This window comes from Amblyomma mixtum, chromosome 1 (genome assembly GCF_055824585.1).
Source record: "Amblyomma mixtum isolate Tamu chromosome 1, ASM5582458v1, whole genome shotgun sequence".
Taxonomy (NCBI): Eukaryota; Metazoa; Arthropoda; class Arachnida; order Ixodida; family Ixodidae; genus Amblyomma; species Amblyomma mixtum.
In genome coordinates, this window is record NC_143012.1 from 151,818,825 (window position 1) to 151,829,750 (window position 10,926).

Below are 10,926 nucleotides of genomic sequence, written 5' to 3' on the forward strand. Positions count from 1 at the left end.
CAGTGCACGTTAAAGATCTCCAGGTGGTCGAAATTATACCGGAGACCTCCACTACAGCACCTCTTTCTCTCTTTCTTCTTTCACTCCTACCTTCCTTCCTTCCCTTACGGCGCGGTTCAGGTGTCCGCCGATATATGTGAGACAGATACTGCGCCATTTCCTTTCCTCAAAAAAACAATTTACGATTTATTTACAATTTGCTTCGTCAGGAATGGCACCATTCTCAGTCAGCGTGACCACCGTGTTCACGCTTCACTTGGCGGCAAGTTTTTGCCGCTATGGCGCATAAACGCGTCTGCAATGGCTTCGCAAGTGCGATCAAAATTTTCCTTACCTAAAGAGAACGCATGAAAAAAATAGTAGCGTGCATAAATTAGCTCCGCTGCCCTTATGACATAAATAGATGTTCAACGACATAGCAAGAGAGGTAATTTAACACCACTTTCTTCAGCACAAATTGACTTTCTTACAATAGAGAAAACGAAGTTAAGCAAATTTTCATAGAAAAGAAGGTTGTCTCTGCTTGAGTCGTCCTCGATCGGTTATATTTTCAGGATCTATTTATATCACAAAGACAACGCAGCCAATACATGTATGCTATTCTTTTTTTTTTGCATGCGCTCCCTGGCGTCAAGCAAAACTCTGAACGCGCTTAGCAAATTCGCCGCCAAGTGAACCGCAAACTACGGCGGTCACGCAGATAGAAAATGGTGGCATTCCTGCCGAAGCACTAGCGCGCGCCGCCGAAGGCCAATTTTTCAGCACGATGCGGGCAAGCAATGAACCCTTGCAAGAAGCACTGAAAGCGCTTCTGGCAAGCAGGGATGGTGGCGGCGCGGCTTCGCTGGTGCCGGCGTTAAGGCGAGCATAAGACCATCGAGATGGGTCAGCCGGATGTGCCGACGCCCCTTCACTCTCTGCTGCCCATCTGCTGATTCAGCGCACTGGCATGCAGTTTTTCCTAGTTTGGCCACCGCTCGTGTGCTCCGTTTTACTTTTGGTGCACCTGTACTTTGTGCATATAAACATTATGTTCTGCGTGCTCTTTCGGTTATTCTTAGTTGCTATGTGTTTTTTGCTGTTGTGATATCCGCTATGCCGAAACCCGGTATAAAGGAAAAAAAGGTGGTGGACGAATGGGTGCAGTCACTCAAGCATGACGTTCACCACAACACGCGAGACATTGAAACTACAACCGAAACACCTACCCTTGACACACGCCTAGCCCACCTCTGGGAGGCTTATCACAGCATCCTAGAACGCTGGAAACGCAACAAACACAACAGAACGCTTAAGAAGCGGCTGGCCGCGCTGCAGACACAAATCCAACAGCACTCTGAGGAGCTCTGCAGATCCAACTGGGGACAGATATGTGACGGCATCGCCGGAAAACTGTCCAGCAAACGCGCATGGCAACTCCTCCGACACCTCATTGACCCCACGCGCACCAAATCAGCAACACAGCACCACGTGACACGCCTCACACATGAACACATTGACGATCCCGACACCCTTCTAGACACACTTCAAACCATGTACACATCTCCAGGCGGCCCCATACCTCTACCGCACTACACAGGACAAGCAAATCCAACACTAGACACCGACATCACGGAGACGGAAGTCAGAGCGGCCCTCCTGACTCTCCGCGCCAACTCCGCACCTGGTGCAGACCAAATCACAAACTCCATGCTCCGTAATCTGGATGACCAATCGATCACCCACATTACGAAATACTTCAACCAGTGCTGGAGGGAGCGTAACCTCCCGCAGTCCTGGCGTCACGCGAAGGTAATATTCATACCTAAACCCAACAAACCACTTACACTTCAAAACCTTCGCCCTATTTCGCTAACCTCATGCCTCGGGAAGCTCCTAGAGCATGTTGTGTTAGCGAGACTCACAAGTCACATGGCGGACAACAATCTTTACCCGCATAGCATGGTAGGATTTCGCCCCCATCTATCCGCACAGGACGCTATGCTGCAACTTTCACACGACATTTTCGACCCTCTTCTTCCGGGTCACACCAAGGCAGTCTTAGCTTTGGATCTCTCCAAAGCTTTTGATCGCATTGAACATCAGGCGATCATGACTGCTCTATCCCCCTTGAATGTGGGTGTGCGCACGTATGCCTACATTCAAGCATTCCTCACTGACCGCACAGCTGAGATACACTTCGGCCCTCTGTCTTCCCCCTCCTACACTCTTCAGAGTATCGGCACCCCTCAAGGGTCCGTCCTTTCCCCCTTTCTCTTTAACATTACCCTCATCCCCCTCGCCCAAAAATTGGCAACTATTCCCCACCTGAAGCACACTCTTTATGCCGACGATATCACCCTGTGGACCACTCACGGCAGTGACGGAGACATAGAGAACACCTTACAGGAAGCAGCCACCCTCACCCAAAATTACGCACGGACCATCGGACTGTCTTGCTCCCCAGAGAAGTCCGAACTGCTCGTCATCCGTCCTAAGAACCACCGCTGTCCCCGCTCCCCCATTGTCATTGAACTGAATGGTGATCCGGTACCTGAGGTTGGCACCCTCCGTGTATTGGGCCTGCACATCCAGAACGATGGCAAAAACACCACCACCCTCAAGAAACTCAAGCAGGTTGTAGGCGCGATATCGCACCTCATCCGAAGGGTTTCGGGACATCACAGAGGCGTGAAGGAGCGCGACCTATGTCGCCTCATTCATGCCTTTGTCCTCAGCCGTGTGCTGTACACTACCCCATACTTACATCTATCCAAACATGACATAAACGCTTTGGATGCTTTGATCCGCAAGGCATTCAAGGTAGCACTTCACCTTCCCCTCAACACACCCACTGACAGATTACTAGGCCTGGGCCTCCACAATACGATCGGGGAACTGGTGGAGGCCCACCGACAGGCCCAATACATCAGGCTCACACAAACCTCCACAGGTCGGTATATCCTGGACACCCTCGGAATCAAAATACCGGCCAACGACCCAACCCTCCTCGCCATCTCACGATCCCTTCACCGAGAGCTCCTCATCAGGCCGCTCCCGAGAAATATGAACCCGTCCCACAATGAGCAGCGCCGCAGAGCCCGTGCGAAGGCACTCCATCGAGCGTACGGCCCCCGGCCTGACGCCGTGTGGGTGGACGCTGCCTGCACGGGTGATGAAGCGACAGCAGCTGTGGTGGACTCCTCTTTATCCGCCCTCCTCACACTACCTCTCCCTCCAGACACGTACCCAGAAGCTGCAGAGGAAGCCGCCATTGCCCTTGCTATAACCCGCACGGAAGCCCGGTACATTTTAAGCGATTCTAAAACTGCGATTCTAAATTTTGCTCGAGGCCGAGTCCATGTCCCTGCTTTTGGCATACTGGACTCGCCCGATGCCCCCCGCCCCGGCAAGTGGAGCTTATATGGGTGCCCGCGCACTCCGGGAATCCCGGAAACGAGGCCGCCAACCTTTTAGCCCGAGGTTCTTTAAACCGGGCTCAGGTGGCCTCTGATCGGGGATTCACGAATGACCGCATGCACTCATTCAGTGAGCTGACCCAGGCGCACAGAGCCTTACGCCAGCTCTACCCCCCGCCCCACCCCTCCCTAGATAACAAACACGCAACACTCTGGCGCAGACTACAGACACACACTCTCCCTTCACCCCTTACCCTAGCCCATTATCATCCCTCCTTCCCCACTCCGGCATGCACTCTATGCCCAGAACCCTTCGCCTCTTCCCTCCACATCATTTCCCTCTGCCCGGCGGACCCTCCCCCGCGGGACCTAGAGAACCTCAAGACCTGGGAGGACTGGGAGACCCTGCTGCGCTCGGAGGACCCGGCCGTGCAGACCATCGCCACCGGCCGTGCTGCCAGTGTTATGGACCTTCGGAACATAAACACTTGAGTGTAGTGGGGTCGTGCGGCGACCCTGGGGCGTGCCCCGAATTTCTCTGTAAATAAAGTTTTCTCTCTCTCTCTCTGGACAGCATTAGTTGGGCCTGCATCAGTTTACTTCGCTCTGTGAGGCCGCCTCTTTTTTCTTGTCGTTTTTATTTCATCAAGCAAGAATGCTTGCCCTTAAACAGCCTCGCGCGCTTCAAGGGCAGCCACCCTTTCAGTCAAGTGCGTAACTATATTATCTGCGGCAGCCTCTTTCCCTTTACATTTCAGTTTTTCAATTGCTCTAGCAAAGGAGCTCGACTTTCCTCCAACTTTTTGGTTATTTCAAGGACGGATGCCTAACCTTCTTCCAGCGTCTGCAATCTTTCTACAACCAGTGTAATGCTTCAATTGCAGCCATATTAATGGGACCGGGATTTGACTCAACATCACGCGAAAGAGCAACTCGACAGACATAAAAACCACTTCGACACATTAATAAACTAACTCTCGTCGGCAAGGCACCGCGAACAGGCAGTAATTGCTGCTTTTAATACATTATGCAGATTTCGTGTAACTCGCCCAGAAAACGAGCAGTTGTGAGCGCATCGTGGCTGGCGCGGTGACATGCCCGATTAACTTGTCCTCCGATCCGCGTTTATATGCCGTGGCGATTGTTTCGGGCGGCGTTGACGTTGGTTGCCAGACTGAGGAGCCAGTTAGGACCAGAAGCGGCGGCAAAGCATCCAAAGCAGGCCATGGCGGGAAAAGATCAGAGGTGATCTCAAAGGAACTCAGAACACCGGAGCAAACGACCCAAGTGACAGCAGCCTGGAAAACCAGCAGTTCTGAGCGCATCGTCGCTGGTGCTCTTCTCGACGCCACATGATAATCGACGGAGGAACAAACCAACAAAACCGCATACAGACGACCGAACGTACCTGTTGTACCATGTACACCCCCCGTCAAAAGTATACGGCCCAAGGGGTTTGCTTGGGAAGCCTGCTGCATGCCTTGCTGTGTTTAGAAAATTTTTTATTTACATATGTACACATGCCAAGGTTACCAGGTACAGTGACAATTACAAGAACACATGACAATAAGCATGTAAGGCGAGCCGATTAAACAGGTACCATAAACATCTCTAAGTAACTAATAGGAATTGCTCGTGGGCGATGTAAAACAGGACAGAATACCTATTGACAGAAGGGTGAAAAGTCAATAATTTGACATTGAAATATTTAAAAGGAGACCTTAGCGCCAGTTTGGCCTAAAAACCAGGACAAGACGACTGTTATTCACAGAAATGAATGGGCATGACCATTGCCGGAGAAACTCTTCCTCACCCAAGAAAAAGAGTTCCTCGGACAAAAAACTGGTGAGCTCCCGTCGGAGACGGCCGAGAATCGGCCACACAGCGCGGCGTCGAGAGCCACCAGCGACCGCGGCGCATCGACTGCGCCATAAACTAAAAAGACCCGGAACAATTAACAGGCGAGCAAAACGGCCGCTGGGGAAGCGGCCGCGGGAGACGAAGCACGAAATGCCCTGCCCACGGAATCCCGCATGAACCGCGCGTCAAAAGACGCGCTACCACGCAGGTGACTGTAGCGTGGCGATTAGATTCCGGGAGCGGGCAATTCGGACAGGTACTGGAGCGTAACATACCACATCGCTCTAACCGATCAGAAGTAAGGAGCACTGCCCAGCCAAGTTTCCAGACAAAGTCGCGTAGATGGTCTGGGAGAGGTGTCGACGCTAAGCGCGCCCACTGAACGCGGCGCATAAGTGAGCGGCGAGCCGCCGGCACAACAGGCAACAATACCGAGCCCATAATGTCCACCATACGGTTTGCGACGATGTTGACATCAGGTGCTACTGCTGTTACATGCCTGTAAAAGGCCACTGACGAGGCATAGAAAGTGGAAAGTTGCTCTGACTGAGGTCCATGATTAATAGGGGCCGCGGGATCCAAAAAGCGTAAAGAGGAGCCGAAAAAGTACCGAGTACCAAAAGTGCCAAAAGGTTCGCGCCGGACACGCGTTTCATAGCAGGATACGCAAAATACTCTTTAAAGCTAACAGCGAGGACGTAACAGACAAATTTGGAAAGGCAAAACCTCCTCCCCCCCGTGGTTGTCCAAGAACAGCACGAGCCACAAGCTTGGTACCGCCTGACCAAAAAAAAGAAAACACTGTAGTCTGCACCCGCGTTATGACACGGAGGGGTGGTTCAACAGTATAGCAAAGGTACCAGAAGGCACCGAGAATGACTGACTGAACCAGGTAGCGCCTCTCAAGCAGAGGCAGGTCGAATGTCTGCGCCCTTCGCACACGAGCTGTAATGTCGTTGACGACCGAAAACCACACACCATCCCATATTCCAGCACAGTCGTAGGTCACACCTAAAATGCGCATCTGCGCGCACCACTGCAAAAGTATTGCAGATGTAATACGAGTCTGGGTAGACCCCACAAAAAAGTAACGACTCTTCGAGTAGTTAAGAGCAGTTCCAGACTAGGAGGCGTACTCACGAAAAACATTTAGAGTATGCAGGCTGCCTTCATCAGCTAAGTACAGAGTGAGGTCAACTGCATAAGCAGTGAAGCATACCGCTTCGCTCCCTGGCAAAGCCAGACCTCTAATAAGGGAGTGGCGATTGACTGCCAAGAGGAAAGGCTCTAATGCTAAAACAAACAAAAGGGGGGAGAGCGGACAACCTTGACGGACACCACGGCGAACATCAAACGCGGTACTTTACCGGCCATCGAGGAACAGAGTGCTTGAAATATCTCTGGACATATCTTTAATGAGAAGCACGACAGAAGGTGGGAAGCCGAAAGCATTCAGCGTCCCGTAAATATACTCGTGCTCTAAAAAGTGGAACGCCTTCTCTTGATCAAAGGAAACAAGAAGACCCTGTGCGCGCCGCCGTAAATTATACGCTAAGATGTCTCGCGTTACAGAAGATAAACTATGTATTTCACGGCCTGGGATGGAGCAAACCTGGTGGCAGAAAATAAGTAACGGGAGGAGAGACCGCAGACGACGAACGAGTAATTTTGCTAGTACTTTGTAATCTGAATTTAGTAGGGTGATAGGGCGCCAATCTGCCGGACATGTCGAGAAAGGAGACTTTTTAGGAATTAGGACAATGCGGCCTCTTTTGAATGATTCAGGGAAGACTTGCTGAGTGAAGCATGATTTTAGCACTTCCGAGAAAATGGGGCCTACAATATCCCAGAATTTCAAATAGAACTCCACAGGAAGGCCGTCTGGTCCAGGTGCTGAGCCTCGTTTCATGGAGTCCAACGCCTCCTTGATTTCCCTTGTTGTTGGCAGAGCCATAAGGCCGTCATGGAGTTCAGTGGAAACCTGAGGCAAGCCTGCTAAAAATGGGTTTGCGGAAACTACATAGCGATCAAGTAGAAGGAGCGACTGAGCAATACTCCTGAAATGGTTATAAAACGCACTGAAATTCCTGCCACCTGGTTGGGACATAGCGCTTATGGTAGGTGTAAAGGCAGGGGCACCTTGAGGGCTCAACAGCTCTTGACGTGCAAAGTGAAGTAGCTCGGGATGAGCACTTGGACTGCGTCGACAGCGCCATGCAGAAGCTGTCAAAGAGGAGGCACGTAAAAGGCGCTGTAGGCGCTCCGAAAGCTCCTCTTTCCATGCGCACATAAGCGACGAAGGCGACGGGGTGCGTTGAGCAATACGCAGCTTTGCCGTCAGCACGCGCACCTCATCTGACACGCGAGCCCTAAGGGCTCGACCAGATGCGGCGCAATGGTGACGCCACTGCTCCTTCAGACGGTCCCAGTCACCAGGCACGGCCCCAACATCCGAAAAACGCAAGACCCGCGTGAGCCCTTCTTTAGTTCTGGCGTCGTGAAGGATGCGTGCATCCAACCGCCATGGTCTCTGAGGATATCCTGCAGCCGCCGAAACCGCGAGTGATATAAGAAAAGGGCGGTGGTCTGATATGTGCACCGGCGAGGATGGTAGCGTCATTACATTGGCTGCACACACTGTCCGCGAAAGGCTCGTCGGAACATACGCCCGGTCTAACCTACTCGCCGATAACCCGCGACGCCAAGTCCACACAAAGACGTTGCCATAGAGGAGCTCATAAGCGTCCGTGAGCATAAAATGGCTCACTAGGCGGCGCAACTCGCGCGCATTCCAGCCGGGCCTACCCCTACCAGGGCCTTGCACATCAGCGACCGTATCGAGCACGCGTTCAAATCGCCCAACATCACAACATTACGCCCTCCAAGAAACTACACATCTAAATCTTTAAAGAATGCGTTTACCAAATTAGAATGCGCCGGCGCATAAATGCAAAGAATTCTCAGCTGAAGTGCGTTAAACGTGCAGTCGAACGCCAGCACGCGTCCAAGCGCATCGTAGATAACATGATGATCTCGCAAGAGTGAGCGGTTCAAAACGAGAACGCCAACGCCGCTAGAACGCGTGCTGGCGTACGAAAAGAAGGCATCGACGCCAAACCTACGCTTGAATTTCAACACGTCACTGAGGCGAAAAAAATTGGTTTCCTGCAGGCAAACAAATTCGCAACCCAAGGAACGAGCGAATGCGACCACCGCTGCCTGCTTCAAAACACTGTGGAACCCCTGTACGTTAAGAGTAATAATTTGAAGGTGAGTCATTTTGGAAATGAAAAATGAAACCTGAACAGTCGTGATGTTTAGGCAATACAAAGCGCGCCGCGAACGGCGCTCAGCCATCTCCCTTTTTGCGGAGGGTCGGACTAGAGGAGGCACGAGGCCTCCTTGGCCGGCCGGCAGAATTGTCCGAGTCCGTAGTTGACGCATGTGGACGCTTTAAGCGACCATCTCAACATCGGACGACTTTGCGCTGGAAGTGCTGGCGCTGGTCCTCGATGTCGAAGAGGACGGCGATTGCACAGGGTCAGCGTCTGGACATGATCTTGGCTCCTCTCCAAGCGATGTCGACGACGACGACGGCGGCGTCGGGTCCTCCTCAGGCGTGATGACAGTCTCGTCAATGACGAGGTTGACTGAAGAGGCTGAGGATGGCAAGCTGCTGTCGTCACCGTCAGCCTCAGCTATTTCGGCATCCCTGCTCAAATCCGCAAAGCTGGCCGCGGGCTGTAGCACGGGCTCCGAGAGGGGCACGTTCTCAGCATCAGGATTTTCCAGGGCCACAGTAGGCTCGGCCCCCGTGGCATCAGGGCCGCACAGAGAGAGTGAGGCTGACGCAGCACGCACATTTACTGTCTGCTCGCTTGGTGCAGTATTGGATGCATCAAGAGCAGACTCCGGTTCTTCAACGCAGTGAGGCTGGGACGCAGCGGAAGCAACCGTAACGGCGTCGGTGTTGGATGCGCCGGGCTCCTTGATGGTTTCAGCGACTCCCTGAGCGGCCTGCGGGGGCGCAGGGCGGGCCGCAGCCTCCGAGTACGAGGGCTTGATGGCGCACGCCACGGTAGCGTGTGGATCGCCACAACGACGACATGGCAGCACGCAACCTTGGCCTTGGTGCCCAAAGACCCCACAGCGGGCGCAGAAAGGAGCCGTGCACTGTGCCCTGAATTGCGCAGTGGACCCACAATGCCGGCAAACGCGCTGCATGCCCTTGTAATCACACGTCACGCGGTGGCCCGCAACCTTGATGTAGTTTGGTACGGGTGACTCCGGCTTCATCTCAATTCGCGCATAGCGGGTCCCGGTGGTGACAGTGGAACGCGACCCCATGACGCCGCGACTTATGTGCAGCACCTTGCCATAAGGGTAGAGAGCCTTGGCAAGGGCGTCACTAGGTACACGGGCGGGCAGAAAGAGAACAGTCATTTGGGTCACCTGCGGGCTCAGGGAAAAGATGGCGACGCGTTCCTTGCCAATGGTTTGGTTCATTGGTTTATGGGGTTTAACGTCCCAAAGCGACTAAGGCTATGAGAGACGCCGTAGTGAAGGGCTCCGGAAATTTGGACCACCTGGGTTTCTTTAACGTGCACTGACATCGCACAGTACACGGGCCTCTAGAATTTCTCCTCCAAAGAAATTCTAGCCGCCGCGGCCGGGATCGAACCCGCGTCTTTCGGGACAGCAGCCGATGATGAGGCAGGAAGCTTCAACGATTTCAGCCATGGCGGCTTCACTTTTCACAGTGACTTGGTAGTTGCGTCCACCGAAGTGCTGGACGCAGTACACTTCCTCCAATCCAACAACGGAGGCTGTCGCATCGACGACATCCTCCGGACTAGCCCCCTCAGGGATGACGACATCAAAGGCCTTTGTAGGTGGCTGGCTCACCATATTGAGGCACCCGCCAGCCGAAGGACACCTTAACAAAAGGGCACGTCCAAAGGTCGAACACCGGCCACCGACGCAAGCCGGCGGCCGGAACACACACCGAAGCGTCCACCAGCTAGCAAGCGACCGTAACCTCTCGAATGAAGAATGGCATCGCGTCCTCAATCCTGCCAAACTATGGACTCCTAGGTATGCTAGGGAGCCCCGCTAAACTCCTTAGAATCAAACCCCTTGGGCTGTATCCTTTTGACGGGGGCTGTCCATAGTAACATAAAGGGCTTGCTGACGCACAGTTTCATTTTCTTCTTTATCGGCGCTCCTCACAAATCTCTCTTGTTCGCTGGCATTTGTGCTTGAATGAGAAATTTATATCTATATATCTAAGTAGAGCGTCGCGTAACTAATTCTATGAATTACGTTTGCCTGCATTGGCCTCAAGTTCATCTCAAGTTCTCTTGCAATCCCCTACCTTTAATCGCAATGCGTCTTATGAGGCGCAGAGTTTGCATCGCGTAATGCTCCGACTTGTTAAAGACCTCGCCGTTGTATCCTTGGGATCGGATGATTAAACCCAAGATCCTTATTTTATCCACCTTTGAAACCTGCATGTCCGCCACCTTAATTTTAATATCCCCGTGTTGTTTACACCTGAGGTGTTTTGGGTTATATACAAAAAGTTCTGACTTTTGCGGCGAACACGCAAGCTCCCATTTCGGCTGCGTACTCCACAATTATGTCGGTTGCGGCCTATAACCGCTCTTCC